Below are 25434 nucleotides of genomic sequence, written 5' to 3'. Positions count from 1 at the left end.
TTAATTAAACTCACTTCTATGCTATTTTCATGATAAAATAGTGACTCTAAATTGCACTCTTTATAAAGATTAATGTGCTTTTTTTTTTTGTCAATGCACATGATAGTCAGAGGTGAAGGCTTTTTCTTCAAGGCAATACTTTTCGAAGTTATAACAGTATCAAAGTACTTTATATTCACACATAAACATAGAAACAGGTTTATAAATTTAACTGTGTTGAAAATTATATTAACTACTTAAGTTAATTGTCCCTAAATTACCTTAAATTTAAGATAGCATTTTCTTACATACTAGTTATATCAAGATTGTTTCTACTTAATAATTAAATGGAAGGGGGAAAATATGATGACATAGATGTACAAGATTTGTGATAAAAGAAAATCAGGCAGGATGAACCCTGCATTTTAAATTACATATATTCAATAACTGTTATATGCAAAGTATGATCCTAGTATCATACATGAGTTATTACTGTATTGGGTATGTTGTTACAAAACACAAATCCAGACAAAAAACAATTTCCTTCTGACATTGGGCTTCATTGAAGAAATTAAAGAGTTATAATGTCATGACTGTTGTCAAAAGTGCAAAAATCCAATAGAAAAATTAACCTGTGAAACATGTTATCTGACAGCCAATACTGAACCTGTACTATGAAAGGTTAAAGATTTTTAAGGTTATTGCTGATAATGGAAGAAAACAAAACAAGCAGTCCCTGAGTTATAGCTTTTAAATATATAATGTGAAAATAAATCTCTGATTTGAAAGAATGACTTGCTAACCCATTTCCATCCTGTGAAGAATGTACAACCTTCTCAAATTTTCCAACATATTTTTGTTTCTGTTATGCATTCACATTATGGATATTTTCAAATTATGTAATCATCATCTAACATAGCAATAAAAATGAAAATGCTAAGATCTTTTCCAAAAGAACTCATGTCTGCTAATATGGGTGAGCTAGTGCAAATTTTCCTACCAAATTTTATATTTAACCTAATGTTTTCAAAATCATTTGTAAGGATGACAGAAAAAAATTAGTTATAAATGTTGAACTTCTACCACCACCCCTTCATAAATGGTGTCAATTACAAAGTTTTCGTTAGACTAGAACAATAAATACATTTCTACCAAAACACTTATATGTGCTCACTTTTATTACATTCCCAAGACCATTATAACAGAATTTTAATGCATTTTAATAAATAAAGCAGAATGAAAATTCATTACCATCAAAAACTCAGATTTTATTTATTTACTAAACGAACATATATTTTAAACAAACAAATCTAAAGAGCTAATATCTATTAAAATAGAATTTATAGGTGAATAATCATGGCATAAAGTGCCTGTAGTTTTGTCCAACAGGAAATGAAAAACAGCACTATAAAATTTCCAAAACTACTGATACTCTGTAGAAATCTTGTAATAATTAATGAAGATATCTCAGCTCCTTTTGCCCAAATATTTTGATAACTGTAAGATGTCCCACTCAAAAAAAAGAGGTTTATCTATTCATTCATATAAACTTCTAATAGAATATATTCAGTATAATAGGCTTAATACAGATACTAAAAATTGTCTCATAAAATTTTATTTAACATTGAATATACAACATCAATGTTTTCTTTCTAGGTATATTTATGACAGAAGCATTTCTCAGTGATATATTATGTTAATTAATTATGTGAGAAGCATGCTAGTTAAAATTTGATATTTCAAAGACAACATGTTAAACTAATAACTGAAAATATTATATTCAAGAATTATTAGATACAATAGTTAAGAACTTCTACTCAATAATTTCATACTAAGATTTTTGTGTAGACATGGAAATAACCAAATTCTGCTTCAATAGATGATTGGATAAAGAAGATATGGTATATACACACACAATGGAATACTATTCTGCCATAAGAAAAGATGAAATAGTACCTTTTGCGACAACATGGATGGATTTTGAGATTATTATGCTAAGCAAAATAAGTTAGAAAAAGTCAAGAACCATATGATTTCACTGATATGTGGTATATAAAACTGAAAACACATAAAGGAACAAGACAAACAAATGAAGAAACAAAAATTCACAGACACAGGGTAGGGAGGAGGGGGGCAGTAGATGAGGGTAAAAGGGATTAAATATATGGTGATGGAAAGAGAACTGACTCTGGGTGGTGAACACAGAATGTGATATATAGATGATGTATTACAGAATTGTACACCTGAAACCTATGTAACTTTACTAACAATTGTCACCCCAATAAATTTTAATTAAAAAAGAAGAAAATATATATTTTTGTGTATATATATTAATCCAGTGTAGAATCTATATAAAATATCTAATATTAGTCATCATTTGTATTCATTAAATACAAATGAATTAAAATTGTTCAAAACGTAATCCCTGAGATTGAACTGTACCTAATCTTCGAAAAAGAAACATAGCAAAGTTGCTAGAGGCATTAAATAAAAATAAAGAAATCCTTAAAGTTGACTTTATCATTTTCAAATAATTTTGGAACATGTATTTAAATAAGGCAATTATTTATTGGACACTTTCCATGTGATTAGCAATTTAAAGTCTATGCTTGTTTTAACACATCTTACTCTGCTGCTTCTACCCTTCCAACCACAATTATGTCTTTTCGTTAGAAAAGTATCCTGCATACTATCGCTCAAAAGATAATTATAGAATATGGTGAAACAGTATCTTTTCCAAATATGAATTAAGTACTTTATGTGCCTAACACTGCTTGAATTTCTCTCTGTATAATGCATTTCATTTAGTTCATAGAGTTCATAATTGCAGCTCAATTTCCCAAAACAATCCTCTTTTTAAAAAAAGAAACAATGATAAACACCTGTTGAAGAGAAAAAATTAGTTGCATAAAAAGAATTAGGCATGTTTTCATTGATGTTTGGCTTTGCAGAAGATAGGAAACTCTCTTTCATGCTACTGAAATCTCTTGGGATTTTCTTATCATCTCCCAGTGCCACCATATATTATGAGATCCAAGTGGTGACATCAGAAAAATTAAACTCAAGGCATTTGGGCATACTGCATCCAAACATACACTACCAATGCAGTGATCTGACCTTTGAAAGAGGACAATTCATGCCTGTCTGCCTTCCATATACTTCGCAAGATGATGATCGCTCCCAGCTATGTTGATATACTTCTATCCACTTGACTAGCTGTGGATAGAAGAGAAATGATCTATTAAAAGGTGATCTTCTTTGTAGATGTCTCACTTAATCAGAGTAGGATATTGGTAACCATAAGCAGGTGTGCTACTTTATCTAGTCCCACTACTGCCTGTACCACTTTCACTAGCTCTATATAAAAGGTCACTGCAAATCCTGCTGTGAAATGGCCCAGGGAATGAATCTCTTCAACGAATTCCCTGTGGCAAAGGACAATAGGAAACCCTTTCTGAGAAACATATTGCATGTCTTCACAGAAAATCCAACTATATTGTTGGTCCAATTTCCCTCAGGAACAGGAATGCTTTCATATAGATTAAGCGCTATGAAATTGCCAATATGCAAACATTTTTGATCCAGAAGAATGTTGATTTCTTATGGTTTAACCTAATATATCCTATAATCTAATATAAAATTTAAGAAAAAAATTGTCATCTCCATTTTTCTTTCAGATTTCTGTTATTGAAAATAGAAATTTCCCTCTGGTAGCCTATATGTCTGCTGAATTTCCAAAAACATTTGAAAAATAACCAATGTAGTGGAACCCCTATAGCATTCTCTATCAAAACCAGTGTTTGCTATGGTGTAATGTGAACCCCACTCAATAGGTAAGGTGAATTTTATGGTAATCTGATAAACATGAGCGCTATTAGAAAATATGTAGCTAGCATTTTAAACTAGCATGCTTTAATGAATATTATTACTTAAAATAGTTAAATTGACTTAAGTTTTAAAATGTGACTCATTGAAAAAAAAGCAGGTAGATAAAAATACAGGTGGTAACTTGTATGGACAATGAAAATGTGAAAATCACTGGTGGACATCACTACAACTTTCCATGTATTACACCATGTACTATATTGTTTATATTTCCAAATTTCTTCTGGGAAGACAAAAAAGCTTACTATATTTGAATGAACCATTTGAAATTGTTGTTTTAGTTCATGCAAAACAGAAAAATATTGACAATTTTATATGGTTTGGCCTTAATGTAACTCTACAACCACACAGTATTCAATGTCTGAAAGGTGTTAAGCAAAAATAAAACTTTGGTCGCATGAATGGAGTCAACACAAAGACTTTGAGTTTTTCATAAGTTTCAGTATGAATATAAAATATATTAACAATTTTTTAAAAATTTGCATCTAAACAAATGCCAACTGAAACATAAGGATAGAACTTGACATGTTTAAGTTGTGTAAATATCAAACATACAGGGATTCTTTTTGCACAACACTCTTCCCTGATAGCAACACAGAGATAAACAATTGTCCCTCCTAGAAACTGACACCTTTGTTGCTCTGCATTGAAATTGGATCAAGATCAAAGGTTAATTTAGTTTTCCATTTCCTCCAAAGATGTGGAGTCTAACAAATTAAGAAAAAAAGAAAAATTCAGAAAGTCTGTATGTCCTTCCCTCTAGAATAACCTATAATTAGAAGCAAATGACCACAATTCAAAAAACAATTTAAGAAAACTGAATCAAGCATATTTCCCCTAAATTTTTCCCCTCACTTTAGGCACTAAGCACAAAATCATGTAATGATGTAAAAACTTTATTCTAAAAAACTAACTTTAAAAATTAGCTTTGTAAACTTCATTAGAACCCAAATATCCCAAACTTTCTTCTCAATCTTTTATTAGTTCCTTATAAAAAAAATAGAAAGACTATGTGTTAATAATCTCCTTGGACATCTATAGCTCTTTGAACATTACTTGCCATGTTGTGCCTAGGGATAGCAATGTAGGGCAGAAGGACTGTGGAAGGATGACCAAAGTCGGCAGCAGGTAAATAGCCTTTAACATGCTTTTCACTATCGTATGGTTTCTACCCTTGTTTACTCCTCTCAATCTATCATACCTTTCTAGCATAGAATTTCTAGCTATGACACCAGGGATGTGAAGAACCAAGAAAAGGCACCCTTATTTAGAAATTTAAGTAGCCAACAGTATATAGAGACGCATTCTATAAAGAGCTGTACATGTTCTTGTGAATTCTGTGTAAACAAATGATGGTATACTTTAGAAAAAATGTTACAAGTTTGAATTTAATTGCAAGGGAGGAATATTTCCTTTGTGTGTGTTTGAGAATATTCCATTTCAAACCCAATGTCTGAACTTACTAGCCAGTGCTAGTGCAATAAATTTGAGAAAGCTTAACATGATTAGATATGCTGGATAAAACACAGGATTCCAAGCAAAATTTGAATTTCAGGTAAATAACAAATAATCTATTAGTGTAATTAGGTCCCAAATATCACATAAAAGCATTATAACAAAATAGCATTCATAGTTTACCTGAAATTCAAAGGCAACTAGGCATCCAGTATGTTTCTGTCCTAAATCTAGCAAGCAAGTCAAAACTAATGCGTATAGAAAAAGAGACAAAACAAAATAAGTCTTTTCATGGAAGAACCCAAAGAACAAAAGAGCAGTCCTGCTTTGCTGAAGGTGGTCGGAGAGTTAGAAGTTTTGATTGCTCCCAAAGCTAAAGGTCTCCAAATCTTCTTCCGTTAGGTCTCCAGTCTCCACTGACTTCTCCATGTACAGAAGTTGTTGGTTATCTATCTCGTCTCCTCCCATTTGTTTCCTTTGGTATTGGCTATAAATTTCACTAGCTCTTTCTTAGATGTAGAAAATCATCATGCATTTATTTTCATCATTTAAATTTAAAATTATGTACAGATTTTTATTTTTACATTAAGCCAATGAAGATCAACATTAAAAAGTACTATATCCAAACAAATAAATTAATTATAAGGTTAGAAGATAATATACTTTTGCTAATTACTCACAGCTTGGTGCCCATTTTTTTCATGGCAGCCAACAACTGCATGTTTTTAATCTCCATAATAATAATGGCATACATCATTAACTCTATTTTATTCTTTTTTAATTTTTTATAATACCAATAACAAAGATCATTAACCTCTGTTCTGTTTAACATCTAATCATCCATTTTAGTTAAATAAATATCATAGAAAACATTAAATATCACTTTGCTGAGCTACACTGGCTCTCAGGAGAGGAATTCTTCCTAATGCATTATATTAACAACAGTTGACTCCACAAGTGTCAAACCGTGAATGGTAACAAGGAAATAGATAAAGAATAATTCATGGCTTTAGTCAAATTTGTTAAAACTTTTCTTTTTCAAAATAGTTTTAAAACTTTGGGAATACCACACAGGGGAACCTGTGTGACATTATTCCTGGTCTTGGTAATACTTTCAATAGTTACTTCAAGATTCTTATTAAGGGAAATATAAGTGCCTGTTCGCCACAGTATTTCTATGAGTGTATTACCTGAATCACCATTTCATGCAATCAGTGATGTCAAAAAAAACTAAAATGGTAAATAAAAGTTCTACTTAAAATATCTAGCAAAGCTTTGTTCCAGATTCCAAACAAATGGTCATTTTTCTGTGCACAGGTCCTTCGTAGCTTTTTATGAGAATAAACAGGTAACTCAGGTCACTATGTCATTAAATCTATCTGCTCTATCAGGCTTGGTTTAGGAAGACTGGTGAAAGGAAAATGGATCAGAACCACAGATAAGGTAAAGAAAGTTAGGGTGGCATTGTTAAAATTGTATAAATATATATATATATATATATATATGTATATGTATATATACTTTATATATACTTTATATATATATATATATAATTTACATATATAAAATATACATACTATTTGGCTTTCAAATGCCACGGGCACTATATAGAAAACACAGAAATCAGGAAATGGAGATTCAACAATGGTTTGGACAGAAACATGTCTTAAGAGAAGAAGCTAAAAGAATTGGGGTTAGTTTTTCTCTAAAAGAATAAACTAAAAGAAAACTTAGCAATTATGTATGCTCTTTTGCCCGAGTATATTTAAAGTTTCTGCTATTATTTTCAGGAAGGAAAAGGAACATGACTTAATAATTAGAGAAGAGTCTGCCTTCTCTTTGGTTGACTTACGAATGCTTGACAAATTCCCAGAGCCCATTCCATAGCCAGCATCAATATCTCAGTTTCCCCTTCCTCCCCAGACATATCAGACGTGACCTGGTTAGTGGGATACTCACTGGATAGGATGGTATGTGGAACACAGGACCCGGGAACACCCGGCTGTGGCTGCCACAGTCCTGCTCTCTTCTTTTTGGACACCATTTATTGCTGCCTTGATACCAGTCACTAAATGACTATTATTGTTTCTGAACAGGATCTCTGCTGAAAACTATATTCTGTATTATATTACTTTCATTTCTACTAACCTATATTTATTTAGGAGTTCCTCTACTTGATGGACATTCTTTAAGACTGATGGTAGAAAGCTTTGAGCAGTCTGTGATAAAGTGTACTTGATAAATACAGGTATCTTATCTTAATTAGCCATGGACCTAGATACTCACAGAACTGAGTGATCAAGGCATAAATAAATAAATAAATAAAATTTAAAAACAATGGATCTTCTGTACAATGTCAGTAAAAGAGAATGCCTTTCTGTCTTTTCCTACGCCTCCTTTTGGCTAAAACTTCTGGTTCCCTTGCTCCCACTATGAAACACTGTTGATTTAAGACATTGAATGACCTGTACTGTCATATAAGATTTGTTGACATTTCACACTGCCTTTCAGATAATTTATAACTAGTATGCAGTTCAAGGAAAAATAATAATTAAAATTTAGATTCACTATAAATTGAAAAGTGATTGCTTTCGATGTAGCACGTTAGAATATCAGAACACAGTAACTATTTTTATTTTAAAATATGAAGCATCAATGCCAAACAATATCTTTACATAACTTTTGGGTTTGATAGGATGGGCTTCTGTCTATGAAGGAATACACTGTAGTGAAAAAAATACCACTAAATGGATATATTTTTATATGATAAAAGTGTGTATATATATATATATATATATATATATATATATATATATAGCTCACAATAAGTGTTTTGAATAGACAAACGTATAAATATGTTCTTGCTTTTTAGTGAGAGAAAAGTATTATTGCTATACTGGTACTATAATTCTGAGTTCTAATAAGACCATTTAGCAATAATAAAAATGCACAATTTGAAGATTTGTATAACCAACCCTGCCCCTGATATCTAGTATTTTGATTAAAAAAAAAAAGTTAGTGTCAGTTCTCATCTCAAACAAAATATTATGTACTATAATCAAAAATACAAGATGAGAACTGACAAATTGATCATAAGCTTCTAGGCTATCTTGAATCTTCCATCATTATTCAAGACTCAACCCAGAAACCATCTCTCCAAACTTTTTCAGGAACTTGCTCCAAGATCACTATTCTTGAAGTATAACTTCAATTTTTCTTTAGGGAAGATAAACATTCTCTTTAATAAGGATTTTTAATTAAACACACACACAAATAGGCTGTACTCTCCTATTCATATTAGAAAAACCCACTTGAAATTTCTGTTTTCATGAGTCAAAGAAATGGTCGAATATTAGGAATTTCGTATTGTTCAACCTAATATTAGTCTAGATGGGTTTAATGTTCCTTATAAAAGTAATTTGTGAGACAAATATATTGAAGTCAATTTTTTCTGTATTCCTTAATGAAGTTTAAAATAGATAATATTACTCCTTCAATAACAGAGAAGACTAAGTTTGATTTTAGGCAAATTTCTAATTGTGGAAGTTGTACATTCCATTCTTTAAAATTTTATGAGACAATATTTGATGCCTAAACTCAACATCTTACTGAATGTATTCTTCTGGAAGCATTTATAAGAATTTAAAGATATTTGCAAAAGTACACAAAAAAAATACAAATCATCCTTTTTTTTTTTTTTTTTTGCCTTTGAAAAACGTGATTATTTATTTTGGAATATGTAGTTATTTGCTTTGTAAATATGTTTTATGTTAACTACAATGGGTTTGTTGTTTTTTAAATGAATTAATGAATAATTTTCTTTTTATGTTCTCAGTGTTAATATCTAATATAGTAAATATCAATAGATAAAACCCACAAAACTCAAAACTCTGTGGGGATTTCAATCATTTTTAAGAGTGTAAAGTGTCTCTGGGAACAAAAAGTTTGAGAACCACTGGACTAATTAAAGAGATAAATCAGCAAAAGGGAAGGGAAACAACAGACATAAGACATTTTTATAAATCATCCTATTTATTTGGTCCTAAGGGAACCTAGCCTAGAACTGCTTCTAATGAGGGAATACCTGACTGGCAGAATATCTGAGGACCTCATCTTATTATTCACTTGGGGTGGGGTTAGGAGGGGTGTCTGGGGTGAGGACAGAGATTTCCACAGGCATATTTCTAAACTTGATCCCATGTCATTTTTTTTTAATGCCCACAGGTGCTACAAAGAAACCTCTGGGCAAGAACAATCCTATACATTAATACAGCACAGCAACAGGTATTCTCTTTCATGACTCATTGATATGAGATATAATTTCAAGGGTGATCGGGTTCATTTCCCCTATCATAACAATCTTGAGAAATTAAGAAAAACAGAGGTGTTGTCCTCTAATCAGAGACAAAAGGTTTCAGGGTTTTACCATAAGACACACAGATCGTGTTGGGGCAGGTAGTGGAATTTAAGGCTCCTGCTTCTAAGTGCAGTCCTTTCTCTACTAGGTCCACGACTTTAAAACCAGTTTTTAGCAACAGAAATTTTTTTAAGTGAAATGTACTCAGAAGCCCCCATTACTGAGCACAACAAAGAGAACTGGTGCAGTTGAAGAGGGAGCTGATAATCCAGATTCCCTTGCCATCTTGCTTCCTTTGAGCCAGTCCTCGCCCTTTGCTTCCCCCTTTCCCTCTCCCTCTCCCTTCTTGGGACACCAGTCTTCTCTTGTTTATTTCACTCCTCCATGTCAAGATTCTGCTTCCATTATTCTCCCTTCCTAGACATCTACTTAAATATGTTTATTACATTTCTTCAAATACACACATATTCTTTTTTTTTCTCAAGGTATCAGAAAACTATCAAGAAGAATTTATTTCGTATAAATCCTTTATCTCCATTACATGCCTGGAGCTCTTTTTAAGGACCTTGTTTCCCTCCCTATTACTATTATGCCAGTATTCACTTTTTTAAAATAAAATATTTAGTGTTGTTTGTTGTGCATAAATGTTTAAATTACACCAATGATATCATGCTATAAATCATGTTATGTTTCTTACTTTTCTCCTATTAAAACTATTCTTAAAAATCAACTCACATTTTTATTTCTACTTTGTTTGGTATCTACCTATGTATATAGTATAAGGTAGGAACTCAGGTTTAATTTTCTGCATTTAATGAGCTAATTTCCTGAACAGCTGCCTATCCTTTCTTTGTGGTACCTCATTTATCATATATCTTATATTTTAATTCAATCAGTGCTTCTATGCCTCATTACTGAATTGTATCCATTTATTGTTATATTAGAATACTTCTTCCCTGTATTTTTCATATTTATTATAATTATTTATTTTCTTTCTCCTTTCTATTAGCTACTACAAAATTTCTTCTAGCTTTAAAAGCATGCATTCACTTTCTATTGTTCTGGTCATTGCTCATTTACATTATGTTTATCTTTCCCTAATAATTTCTTAAATGTATCTATATCCTAATCTCTCCCACTTAAAACAAGGCATATACTTAGTCTCCTCCTCCATCCCCGCTCCGAAGTGGCATGTCTATATTTTCAATTCTGTATTGTTCAAATATTATTTTTGTTTGCTTTATTTGTCATGCTTTAAAAAAATAAAACTAGCACTTAGGTTATTCACTTACACTCTTACGTTCCACTTATGTCGTTGTTACCTCCTGCATTTACTGATGTCTCTGATTATTGGAGTACAACTTCTACTGCATTCACAAAGAATGTCTTTGTGTGACATATTTTCTGATTTCTTATATGCATTAGGATATATTCATTATACCTCTACATTTAAATGAGAATTTAACTGGATTTTTTTTAAATCCAGTTTTAAAATTATTTCCCTTCAACATTTTAAAATAAGGTCTCCATTGCCTTTGTGTCCCTTTATTTGACGTTTTCTATTACAGAGAACCTAATTGACCGATAGAACCACAGCAAGAAACAAAGGATGGGGAAGGGTGCAGTGGAGGTCGGGGAGCCCATAGGGTATAGGGCACACAGATTTTAGAATCACAGAGACATGGAATTGAGTTGAACATAACAGAGCATTACAACAACAACAACAAATGCACGAAGTAGGGCAAACACCTGGATTTGTTAACTCAGGAAAGATAACATCCCCAGTTTTTGTAATACGTTTTGGTAACTCATGAATCTCCTCACTATAATCATGAGTTGTATCCAAAAATCCATTTGAATTTCAGGAGTTGAGGGCAGATCCAAGGGTTTCATGTGACTTATTATGCCTAGGGGATTTGTGGCAAAAGAAACTGAAAAAAATATACATACAAAAGTTCAGGAAGATTCCTCCATGGGTGCATTACTTAGTGAATGAGTATAAATTTTAATGCTTTGTGACACAGCACATAAATGTTGACACCAGATTTTCACTGAAGACCATACCTTTATGATTATAAGATGCTTTGCATAATGTTATTGCAATAATATTATAATGTATAATAATATTATACAGTCATCCCTTGATATCTGTGAGGAATTGATTAGTCCCAGGACCCCCTGCAGATACCAAAATTCGCAGATGTTCGAGCCTCATAAAAATGGTGTACTATTTGTATATAACCTATGCACATCCTCCTGTATATTTAAAATCATCTCTAGATTACTTATAATAGCTAATAAAATGTAAATGCTATATGAATAGTTGTTATATTGTTTAGGGAATAATGTAAAATATAAATAAATAAATCTGTATATTTTCAGTACAGATGCAATCATCATAGTCCTAACTACATAGTAGGCCTAACTCAGCAACAACATAACCTTTTTTTTTTTTTTTCCCAGAATAGTTTTGATCTGTGGTTGGCTGAATTCCCTGATATGGAACCTGCAATACAGAGGACAGACTATACCACTCCTGGTTTGTTTTTAATTTGCATTTGCCTGTTACTTATCCTTTTCCTTTCAACCTTTCTCAGTCACTTTGATATAGATACATCTTTTACAGATCTTCATGTCAACAAACGAGTACAGTGATGAACATACTAGACACACGCCTGCCTTCATGGACCCCACGTATTCCAGGGACAACAGACATGAAGGTAGGCACTTCTCCCCAGGAATTAACACAGTGCCTGGTACATAAGAAGGTAAGGATAAATACATATTGACTGAATGAACTTACTTTGAAAAAATAAGTTACTGAAAAAATGAAAACTTACATCTACACAAAAGTTTGCACATGGATGTTTACACAGCTTTATCCATAACTGCCAAAACTTGGAAGCAACCAAGATGTCTTTTAGGATGTGAATGGATAAATAAACTGTGGTACATAGAGACAATTGAATATTATTCAGCTCTAAAAAGAAATGAGCTATCAAGCCATGAAAAGTCATGGAAGAAACTTAAATGCTTATTACTAAGTGAAAGAATTCCATCCGAAAAAAGTCTACATACTCTATGATTCCAGCTATATGACATCCTGGAAAAGACAAAACTATGGAGACAATAAAAAGATCAGTTGTTGCCAGGGGTTAAGGAGGAGGGAGGAATGAATAGCAGAGCACAGAAGATTTTCAGGGTGGTGAAAATAGTCTGTATGATACTACAATGGTAAATACATGCCATTATATATTTGTCCAAATCCATAGAATGTACAACATGAAGAGTGAACCTTAATGCAAACTATGGACTTTGGATGACAATGATATGTCAATGTAGGTCCATTGATTGAACAACTATACCCCTCTGTTGAGGGATGTTGAGAGTGGCGCAGGCTATGTGTGGGGGCAGAGCAGAGGGTATATGAGAAATCTCTCTACCTTCCCCTTAGTTTGGTTGTGAACCTCAAACTGCTCTAAAAACAAAGTCTTAATTTAAATAAAAAGTAATTACTTAATAAAAACTCTGCTAAATTTTTTGAAGGAGGTTCCACAGAACTAAAGGAACATTTCAAAGAAAGACCTAATCTAGGGATCACAAAGCTCCCCTGGTAAGTGACTCTTTAGCTCAAGGCTGACAGACAGTAAAGCAGGGGAAGAGGAAACAGATTTTTATTTTTATTTTTGTATTTTCATTTAGCTATATTTTCTAGTTTTGTATAAAGAGTAACATTTATAAAGCAAGTAAATATATAAAGTGGAAAGAGAGCTATAAATAAAAACTCTGGCTATGTGAGGGCCTATGATAAACAAAGCAAGGCAAGAGTAGGCAATCAGGACAAGGTTCCCCCAAAAGTGCCATTTAATCAATTGTTTATGTAAATATAAAATGAATAAATAGAGCTTCATAAATAAATTAGAAGAGCTTTTCATCATCTCTGAAATGAGATTTCCGTTTTTGAGAGCGGCTATGAAAATTAGAGAATAGTTAAATTAAGCTGCTGTAAATTCAGTTTCAAACAAGGCAATAAATAATCACATAAAAAAATAAGTAAGTCTCCTAGTATAATGCCTACTACACGTTAGACATTAAACAAATGATTACTGTTATTACTATAAGTAGAAAAGTTAAAATATAGTTTCTTCTGTGAAATGTGGTAAGAACTATCTTATAGGACTCTTTTGAGGATTAAATTAAATTAAAATATCTGCATAAAGCATACATTACTGTGTTTAGAAATTATCAGTATCAACATTATCATGTTTCCCAGGTAACATACATAAATAGATGTTAGAAAGGTAGGGATACAGACAGTCACAGATGTTGGTACCATGAAGAAATTTAATGTGATGGAGAAAGAAGTTGACAAGTATTGGTAATATAAGGAGTCTTGGACAAAGTTTCCAGGATGAGGAACCATCAAAATGAGAAGAAATAGCATGAACAAGTGAAGAGGACCGATAGTGTCCCCCCAAAGACTTCCCCAGAGAACAGGGATGCCACCACTCTAACAGAGCCACAGAGCTTCTTGACATTTAAAACAAAAACAATAATAATTAAAAAAAAAAAAACCAAGAGATTTCATGATTCTATATTGAAGCCTGGGAATTCACAGATACAAAGTAAAATGCCATTATCTATAATTTTACACCTGCACTGAGAAAGACCTCAAGTTCATGAAGAAAGCAAAACTGCCCACTTTGTATAGCAACTGAAAACTGATTGTCTCCAATCACAATTCATGAAAGCAGCCTCTTGGTGTCATGTATAGGACATTTTACACTGGAAAAATAAGACAAAAGTTCCATACCTTCTAAGGTTAGCCATTAGTATCCATATGAATAAAGGGATTTTACAGCTCAAAAATGATGACTTTCAGGGTTTACAGTTAAAGTACAAGAGACATTGAAGAGGAGAAAAATGAAGAAATAATTAAGCTGCTGGCCTGAATTTCTTGTCAGGATTTCTTATGAGGATAAAGAAAGTAGAGAACAAGCAGGAAGGATATTCTGTAATTTCAGCCTGTTGATAATTTATACGTGGGTTGGGGAAAGGGTGAGCTTAGAAAAAAGGAAGAAACGGCATCTCGGTGGAAGAGGTAGTGAACACCTCTTCTAAACGTTACTGTAATCATTTCTTATTGAAAAGGTAAATCAGATGGGCTTACTGAAGTGAACAATAAATACCCTCAAATGCACAAATATCATGGAATTACAAATAAAAACCTGAGCAGGAGTGTCTATTTTTATTGCGATGTCTCTATGGGAGAATGCCAGAGATACGTAAGTAAAACTGGTCGGACACCACAGCCTCTTAAAATGATCACTTAGGATTTGCTGCACACATACATTGTGGAAATAAAACGCTTTTTGGATTTTATTGGTTCAATCTATCTAGGATCATAAGTATGTAATCAAGTATGTTTCAGGATATTACATTTTAAAATAGCATTCTTATTTTATTTGCCTAATCTCTTATTGTCCTCCAAATCAGTTATTTGTGCATTTGACTTGGGCAATACATAACCTCATGTTTTCTTCTCAGATTCTGTAAACAGTATAACAAAGGAAACAATTTGGCACCATAAACTAAATATGAACAAAGCATTTCAAAGTAAAGAGTTTTATTCGATGCTATACAAATTATCTAACATAATTCTTCCCTGGAGGCAACACATATTCTGAAAGCAGCAGCATATCCACATTCAAAATAGGTTCTATTAAAGTCGACTGCTAAGGCAGTTATCAAGATGATTCAAGGGTATATCCTACTTTCACCCAAATCTCAACATTATGCTCATGTGTAGAGATATTATTAACCTAAGTCAGGTGCATTATCATCCCATTCTCCATTTTATCCCAAGTACCAGAAACCTGGTAAGAAATGGAATACAAAAGTGAACAAAAGTATATGTATATATTTGATACCTTATCTTACAATGTAAAGAGGGTTTTTTAAACTTAGTTACAGGATCTAGTTAAAGAGAAAAAAAATGTCATAAATACCTAGCATTTACTTATGTTGTATTTTATGATAATATTACTTACATTTTCCTGGTGAAAAAATTCCACATATTGAAATAGCATTTTGGAGGTGTCTATTCTATGCTAGGAACTGAGGTCTACATATTAGATATACAAGAAAAAAATAGGTAAAATTCAGGTTTGACCCTTCACAGATATATCAGTGGCATTCAGCTACTATTTACAGAGGTGTGCCTAACATGGGTGAGGAGCCCAGGGATAGTATGGGGGCTTCTGAAGTCACCAGCGACTTGGGCTTCTTTAATCTTTTCCCTTGACTGTCCTTAATCGTCAAGGTCATAATCTGGTTGCTGGAGTTCTAGCAAAAAGAAGATAATGGCAGCAAGACAACCCTTCTCCATATTTAAGGAACTTCCCTCTCTGTCCCCTCCAAGAACTACTACTTATATCTCATTGGAGAGAACTTAGAAATATGGTCACACCTAGCTGCAACGACACCTGAGGATCTTTTTCATTAAAAGGAGGAGATAGATATTGAGTAAGCAATGAAATGTCTCTGTTATTACCACCAAAATCATAATTAATACAATGTGATGAGTATGTTTTATGAGTGGTTGGTTGAGCACAGAAATCCTAGGTAGAATAATTAACATACATCTAAAGTAATCAATGAGTCAGTTACATTTGGGGTATGGAAAGAACATTAGTGGGGTTGAAGAGAATTCTTGGGGAAAGTGGTAAGTGAGGCTCAGGCATGGCGTCCGCTTATAAAATAGTATAGCATAGAGGTTAAAAATCAGACTATGGTGTCAAATTTCCTGGATGACCTTGAGACAGTTTAACTACTTTGTGTGTCATACGTGAAATAAGGATAATAACCATACCTACCTCACTGGGTTGTTATATACTATATTAACTGAGATAAAGCAGGAGAAACCCTTAGAAAACATACTAAAATATAATAATTGTTCAATAAATAGTATATATTGCTAGTAGACTGTGAATGGTCTATGGTATATAGGAAAGCAATTTTATATAATTTTAATGGATTCTTAGAAATCCTGAATTTTTAGTTGATTGTCTTGAGTGCTAATGATAATTTTAGGAATTATAATTCTTGATGCTAAGTCAATGCTAAATTTGTGCTAAATCAATGAGAAAGATGTTGTTTATATATGCAAGAACCAAAAAAATAGTACTTTATCAAATAATTTGTAAATTATTGTATCAGACTTTTAATAATTTTATTCTCCTTGAAATATTAATGTCTTATGTCAACTAGAGTAAAAACGAGGCTTCTGAGAGCTGTAATTATTACTCTGAATAGTCACACATCTTCATAATACGTATTTACTCACAAACAAATTTTATTAAATCTATTAAGTATACAAAATATGCCAGACTGAAAAACTTGCTGGGTGAGGCTAAGACAAGGTACCAAAATCAGTAAATAAGGAAAAAAATACTTTCCCTACTCACAACAAATCTGACACCAATGTATGAGGTTTTTTTCTCCCCCTTATATTAAACAGTCTGACACTAACTATATAGAGTTAGCACAGACTCCACAGGTTAAGGGCTCAGTTCCACAAGATTTCCCCCCACTTCATATGGCAATCACAAACCCCAGGCTATCACATGTACTTCTGACTGACCAGGTCTAAATTGGGGTTTCCCTGACCTCCTTCTTGGATTTGATAATTTGCTCAAATGACTTACAGAACTCAGTAAAGCACTTTACTTACTTTTACTCATTTGTTATAAAGAATATAATTTAAGAGCAGTCAAATTGAAGAGATACATAGGGCGAGGTATGTGGGAAGGGTACAGAGCGTCCATACTTTCTCTGGGCACACCACCCTTCCAGCACCTCATGTGTTCACCGACCCAGAAATTCTCTGAACTTTTTCAGGTAACCAGGTTTTTGTGGAGGCTTCTTTACATAGGCAGGATTGATTAAATCATTGGCTATTGGTAATTAACTCAATGTCCAGCAGTCCCTTCCTTCCCTGGAGGTGGGGGGCTGAAAGTTCGAAACCTCTAATCAAATGGTTGGTTTCCCCTGGCAACCAGTCCCCCATCCATAAGGGATTTCCAAAAACCCCTAATATAAACTCATTAATATAAATTCAGGTACAGTTGAAAAGGACTTGTTAAGAATAACAAAAGAAGTTCTTTTATTCTCCACTTTATGCTCCAGTGCTGTTTCCAGAGCCAGGGACAAAAACCAGGTTTTTTAACAAAAGATGCTCCTATTGGTGTTATCACTTCGAAAATTAAAAGGATTTTAAGAGCTCTGGACAAGAGCTGGGGATAAAAAAAATATACATATATACTTATGTTTCTTATTATATCACAATATCACAGGAATACAAAACAAAACAAAAAACAAACCCTTAAAGATAATAAGCCGAACCTTAAACAATATGCATTGTTCTGGTCCAATTGAATTCTTACCTCCAGAAACACAGGGAAATAAAAAGTGGAAAACAGCAAAATTTTAACAGAAATATAATTTGGCCAAAAAGACCAAGAATATGTAGACGCTAACTTACTGTGATTAAATATACTTAAATCATTTGAAAGAACTGCCTATATTTATGTATTGTTTTGTTTAAAAGGACTTTTCTCATTACAGATTTCCCCCACTATCCGAAAGTAGAGCATTCCTCTGACACCTTTCATGAACCAAAATGGCACTTCCGCTTACCGAAAGTTGGAATTACACCACTTTGTTTTTACAAAAGACCTGTTTTCACTAACTGATAGAAATCCAAAGAGGGTTTTTGCTTTTATGAAAAAAGCTGTTACTATACTATGTAAGTCTTTCATAATAGCAAAGCAGCATATTGCAAACTTTGGGAAAGCAGGGGATATCTGTATATATGGTTAAAAAAAAAAAAAAACAGGTAACTAAGCACTAGGTATAATTCCAACCCTGTTTTTATATGTTAACAGAGATTCTTTCTATTTTAGAGATCCATGGGTAATGGATTTTTTGTTTTTGTTCATTTAGATTTTCCAAATTTTTGAGAATAAATATCTATAACTTTTGACGTCAGAAAAAATATTTAGTTAAAAGAAAACCTACCAAGATGCTGTTGTTAGGGTAGAAACTTTTTTTTTCTTCTATCCTTCTGGTTCTTTGACTGGTCTAATTCTAAAATGACATGAAACAGATTAATAGGACAAAAACAAATTTAATTTCTTACATGTGGGAGTCCCATAAAAATGAGACCCAAAGGTAGTCAGGCAATCAAGGTTTATACAACATCCTGAGCTAAGGAAATGGATGAGGGCCTGGGGCTTCAAAATGGGAGGAGGGGAATTCACAGGAAGATAAGAAGAGCAGCTGTTTGGTAACCAGATGTTTGCCCTATCAGCTGGTCTTTCAGATAAAAAGTTGTCTCTGGTAATAGCTCTCTTTCTGGGCCATGTCCCCACCTAAATTCTTTTAGACAGTTATAGAAGAGGTAAAAGTTTTTCTTGTGTCTTCTGGGTCTTGATTGCCTCCAGCTCAAAATAATCTACTTGCCAAAGTGGCACATTTTGGGGTAGCATATTCTGTTCCCCTTCATCTCTTTACAATTTCTGAAATTCCATATTACTGAAAGAGTTTTGGATAGATTTAAGATAAAGGGAAGTTAGACCATCTGGGTGGGAATTTTTTTTTTTTTTAATCAAAGAGTCACCACATATTTTGATAAAACATGAACATCATTATTACAATTGCATAAATATTTAAAAATGAGCCAAAATCTTGAGAAAATGAGGTTCCTCATAAGAGAATATTTATGTTCTTTATTGTCCTGGCTCAGACAAAATATTCACTAGAGTTTCTTAGGAAAAATGGAGTCAAATTAAGGGATAATAGAGTGTGTGTGTGTGTGTGTGTGTGTGTGTGTGTGTGTGTGTGTGTGTACTCAAGGTTTCAGTCATCTCATGCTTCATTTTAAATCTGTTTCTTGTCTAAAATCAAATTCCTTCTTGGCTTTTTCTTTAAATATTTCTCAAATATTCTGTCTCTGTTTTAATCTTTATAGACAGGTTAAAGATTTATTTGAATTTCTCCATTTTCTTAACAAGAAAATGCTACATGGCTTTAAAGTGAATATAAAACTTTACTTACTGATATTCAGTTATTGAAGTGTCTCTTCAAAAAATAACTTTTTCCTTTTTATCCAGAGTTTCATGAACCTGAGAGACAACTTCTGGAATAGTCATATTCTAATTCTTTTTTTCTTTTTCTTATAAATGTAGAACTTCAAGTAATATGGATTAGTATAGGAAGCAAGGAATAATCAAGTAAAAGAGGAAACTTCATTAATTTTATTACAATTTGTTTCTCTGTCTTCTACCTTTGTTCATATCCTGGATTCAGACAGAAAATTCATGCTTTCTGGCATCCATTTTAGAGTGCTGGTTTGCTCTTGCTGGGATATTTGTGTGTTCTTTTGCGGTGGGTAGTTATTTTCATATCTAACTAAAAATAACTGAGCATTTAAGTTAAGTGTTGTGGAAAACAAGACCATAGTGTGATTTGAAATGAACATTAGCCTTTAACAGGTGTTAAATTAATTAAACAAAGAGCCCATTAGACTGAGGGTGTTCTAATACCTTAGCAACCTGCTTAAGCTAACTGAAACCTAAGGCTGTAAATGCCTCAAGGTGAAGAAATCAAAACCTAAGGCAGCCAATCACAAACAGCCTACTAGGCTTTTTCATATAAGGCGAATTCTGAAGTTACAGCCAATCAAATGATTTCCTTGCTTTGCATCTGCCTCCTCTCTATAAAAGTCTTTCCTCTAGTTCCTGTCACTGGAGCACTCCTAACCATGTCCGGTTTGGTGCTGACTGATTTGAATCAATTTTTTGTTCAGATAAACTCTTAAAATGTTTAATATGCTTCAGTTTGTCTTTTAACACAGGTTAAAAAAAATCAGCTTCAACCATTCATATTAGCTACAGCATGAGTTAATATGGCATCTTTTTTTGAAGAATGACCACAATCAAATCATTATTTTTATAAATGTATACACGTGATCCAAATGTGTTCACCACTAGTTTTTCGAAAAGAAACATTCTATAAATAAACAAACTATATCTGTTCACTGACCTGTGTATGGACTTGCTAACTGTGTTATTCAGCTCAATTACAGACCACTCACAGTAATACATTTTTAGTATTACTTAAGTGTAGCATGCTATTAAGCTATTATAGCTTTTGTACATACCTGTTGCACTTATGCCTGAATGTGCAAAAACATAAAATGTTTCAAGAATTTACATCTCATCCTTGGACAAGGGTCATGTTAATCTCTGTATTGGTCCAGTTGAGTATATGCGCTGCCGAAGCGAGTACTCAGTGGCACTTTTAATAAAAGCGAACTTTGAAATACTGGAAAACAATGCTACGTTGTTATTTTTAGTAACTACAGTGATCAAAATTTCCTGTCTCTAGTGCACACTGAATATTTTTCTCTCCTCCCTCTGCATAAACATTCAATTATCTGGAAAATTTTGACTAATTAAATTTTTGGGGAGTATGTTTTTGCCTTTCCACTCCTGATCTCTGATAACCACTGCATATCAAGGGCCACTAGCTGGCATTTCTGAGCCACAGATACCAAGTAACTGTATGGAAATTATTCGATCCTTTGAGAGAAAAAGGCCTAGTGTTCTCTCCTTATTGAGCAAAATTACTGTCCGGGTTTGATTAATAGAGATACATTTTCTCCAAATCCAAAAGGTCCCTGAATTCATTTTGGACATAAAAACAAATTATAATAGTTTTAAGACAATGGAATTCTTAGTTAACATAAGCTAATGTTTTGAGTTTTTTCTGCATCTTAGAACCCACACATCCTGGTTTAAGATTCAAATCTCTGACACTATAATGGCTGACCAGTAGGTTTTTTAAGCTGATGAATGACGGGCTGGCTTGGAAACCAGTTCTTGAAGCCTCCAGAGAACAACATGCTGATATCCCTGCGCTTTTAGCTCCTAGATTTTTCACATAGTTTTTAAGAAAGAAACACCTCCACTGTACCAAAGCTTTGTGTAATGAAATCTTTCAGAGCAGCCTGAAAGATATAACTCTTTCCCACCTGGATTCAGTCGTGGGTTAGAGCACATTTAATTTCAAGCCAATAGATTCCTTGCACATCAGCACTTAACAGATTAACGACAAGTCTAGTTTTGTTGCCCTAAACGTACTGTTATTGTTATCAATTCATGCAGCCTTGCAATAAGTTTTCAATAAATCTAAGATTAACTATTATTTTCTCACCCATAAATAAAATATAATCATCTTAAAAATCAATGAAGGAAAAACCATCATATCCATTAACCTGGCTCAGAATCCCTCCAGGCCCTTGCTATGAAACACAGTGCTGTGGATCTTTCATTTTATTGAGCTATATCTCTTTGTATGGCAACCAGCAGGCAAAAGGAAAAAAAAATCAAATCTAAAAATCAAAGACTATGTTTTCTTGTTCTGAAAAACCACTGAGGCAGAGGCTCAATATTCTTTTCTGCCTGGGGTTAATTTTTTTTCCACTTTAATTTGCAATCAGATGCAATAAAATAAAAAAGGACATTGCCTCCAGTAGCTAGTGGCTTTATTAGCATCTCTACTGCCAGTCTCCACTTTTTATCACTTCCAAATCCTTTGTTTTTAAAGTCACCTGCACAATCCTGCAATGTTATAAACACCTTTAGTTGTCTTCAGCAACTGTCATATCATAACATCTGCTGTTACAATCTCAAAAGCAGTAATGCATGGGGGTCAGGGCCACTTTCTCTCAGGAAACTGAAACACAACAGAGCCACAACATTTAGTGGTTCATTTTTATTTATTTATTTATTTATTTTCTGTCAGCTTTACTACACCCTAGAGTGGACATTTTCTTTGCCTTCCAGTTGTAAACGTTCCTCAAAAGACGTGAACTTCACAATAAGGGAACCATACAAAAACAAGGTTTTATAGACAACCCATTATCAACTAGCAGAAGGGGGTGATTAGTCATCTGCTCCACTTGAAATAGATCCAAAAAATTCAAGCCAATACTGTATAGAAAGAAATACATTTATCCAGAATTAGAGCGATCCCGACTTAATATAAGGGGAATCTGCAGCTGCCTTTTGAAAGGCTTATAGTAGCAAAGCAGGAAAGAGTTGACCAGCTTTCCCCCCCACCCAAGATACAATATTTTCCCCATCCACATACCACTCTAGATGATCAACCTTTTTGACCTTTCTTTGAACTTGAGCCAGAAAGAACCACCTTTCTTTCGGCTTTTGTGGGCTACCAAAAATGGTCAATTCAATTAAACTAATTCAACATCTTACTCCAGATAGGTTCTCTAAAGTCATAATCTTTTCTTAAAATGAAAGATGTGTTTATCAGCATATCCCCGTTTCTGTATTTTCTGCAAATCATTACAAATGCACATAAAATTTTTCAACCTGTAAGAGGCCTAGTTTACCCTCAAGGCAGTTCACATGCAAGTCCAAGTTTCACTTCCATAAATAAAATATAATCATCCTAAAAATCAATATGAGAAAACAATCAGAACCATTAACCTATCTCAAAATCCCTTCAGCCACTTGTATGAACCACGCAGTGCTGAGTCTTTCATTTTATTGAGCCATATAATTCTTTGTATGGCAACTAGCAAGGGGAAAAAAAAATCAAAGACTTGGGTGTTGTGTTCTAGAAATCAGAGAGAAGTGGAAATGTGAGAATAGATTTTGACCCTTTTTGATTACAGAGAAAAAAAAAAAAAAACAGACTGGAAACATAGGAAATAATGGTTTTGAGCCACTGGTAAGAGATTAGCTTGGTTTAGATTCTCCCTTTGACAATGCTTACTCATGAGCAATTTATAAACCTGGGCATCAATTTTGAAAATTGTCAGAAACTTTTCTTTAAAGTTAAGAAGAAAGAAAAGGAAGGAAGGAAGGAAGGAAGGAAGGAAGGAAGGAAGGAAGGAAGGAAGGAAGGAAGAAAGGAAGAAAGGAAGGAAGAAAGGAAGGAGGAAAGAAAGAAAAAGAAGAGGAAAGACATTATTTTAAAAGTGGGAATGTGAGTCAAACGCAATGAAAAGACAATACTGATTTAGGCTCAGACCTGCAATAGATGAGCTGAAATGTAAATACTCATCTGAACTTAGTCACTATCACTGCTTAATGGTTACTTATTAATTCTCTCTTTCCCTATTGTAATTCCTTTGTAAAATTCAATAACAAGGAAAAATCAGAAACTATAACTTGACTTTAAACATCTAGCTTCATCAATGTATAAGACAATGTATAATGTCTTATAATATATTATATCTCATTTATACACTCTTTAAGAAAATACCTTTCTTACAATCCTCTGTCTCTTTAAAAATAATATGTATCTTAAATTATCACAAAGATAAAATAAATAATTATTAGTAGTTTAAAAGCCATGAACATGTTAAAAATATAATAAAAACATCATTATCATATCCACACAAAAACAATCAACTCTTCGTGGGATGAGAAAAGAAATAGCTTGGTAGTTGGTCATCATCATAAAGAGTCAGTTTTTGGTAGAACTTTGAGAAAACAATCTCATATTTTTAACATTTGCTCAAAACAAAATTTAAATTATCATTTTGCTCAATATCTCTAAAACCCAAAGCAACAGCTAAACATCTAAAGAAAGAAAACCATGCATGGCTATCTCAGTAAGAATGCACTAAGGAAATCACAGAATTTAAAATATGAATGGTATTTTTCCATAACTAAATGCATAAAAGTCAACCTCCTTTAATTACTTCTAATTTTAAAGCTTTAAATTGCATCACATGCCACATAATTAAAAGTATTAAACAAAAGAGTATAGAAGAGACATTCTTTACCAGCACCAGGTATTCATTTACCAGGTATTCATTCCATTTACATTTATTAGAATGGTTGGTTTTATTCCTTTAATCTGATTTTATGTTTAGTATTTGTTATAATTTATTATTGTTTCTTCTGTTCCATTTCCTTAAGTTTTGCTGTTTTGTGTAACTTTCTCTTTATTATCTTCCTCTCCTTCCCTCCCCAGGTAATTTGCAAATAAAATTTTGTTTATTGGATTCGCTAGTGGCTAGAGTCCCAATTCCTTATAATGATGATTTAAAAAATATATTCTAGGTATTGGTGGGAGACAGCCTTGGTTCACAGCGTGGCTTCTCCACATGCTTCCAGGTTCAGCACAGGCAGCAGCCAACCATGGATTCCTTTCTAGCTTCTACCAGGTAGCCCTGGGCTGGTCACAGGCAACAGATGACATAGCATGCACGGGAGCCCATCTCATGAGGCCTCAGAACCAACACACTTGGATACTAGCTTTAGACCACAATACAGCACCACCTGATTAACCCCACAAGCAGCAAACATAAAGGGTGGTATTGGCAAGCACCAGAGTCCACTAGGTTGAATCCCACTCTGAGGGGTCAGCCCCTGCACAGCAGCTCATACACTGTGGTCATGGCTAATCCTCACAACCAGTCAACCTGAGGGTCAATCCCACCCACTGACATGCAACAACAATCAAGGCTCAACTACAACAGCAGTGCACACATAGCTCAAAAAGGAACACTTCTGGAGCACCCAGCACAGGTGATCAGGGAGACTGCGCCACTGGGCTCCATAGGCACCTATGACTTAAGGCCAACCAGCCAAGAAAGAGAGATGTAGTAGATCTACCTAATGCATAGAAACAAACACAGAGAGGCAGCCAAAATGAGGAAA

At 33.4% G+C, this 25434-nt stretch overlaps 1 non-coding gene across 1 annotated transcript; it reads right to left on the bottom strand.

The window, feature by feature from the left end:
• Positions 1-20922: 20922 nt before the first annotated feature.
• On the bottom strand, positions 20923-21025 carry LOC141570847 (U6 spliceosomal RNA). The gene has a single exon (XR_012495295.1). It is a non-coding gene; the product is annotated as a U6 spliceosomal RNA (small nuclear RNA).
• Between the last annotated feature and the right edge of the window lie 4409 nt (positions 21026-25434).

This window comes from Rhinolophus sinicus, linkage group LG03 (assembly GCF_036562045.2).
Source record: "Rhinolophus sinicus isolate RSC01 linkage group LG03, ASM3656204v1, whole genome shotgun sequence".
Lineage (NCBI taxonomy): Eukaryota > Metazoa > Chordata > Mammalia > Chiroptera > Rhinolophidae > Rhinolophus > Rhinolophus sinicus.
Note: the sequence above shows the minus strand (reverse complement) of the source record. Positions and strands in the feature narration are given on the sequence as shown.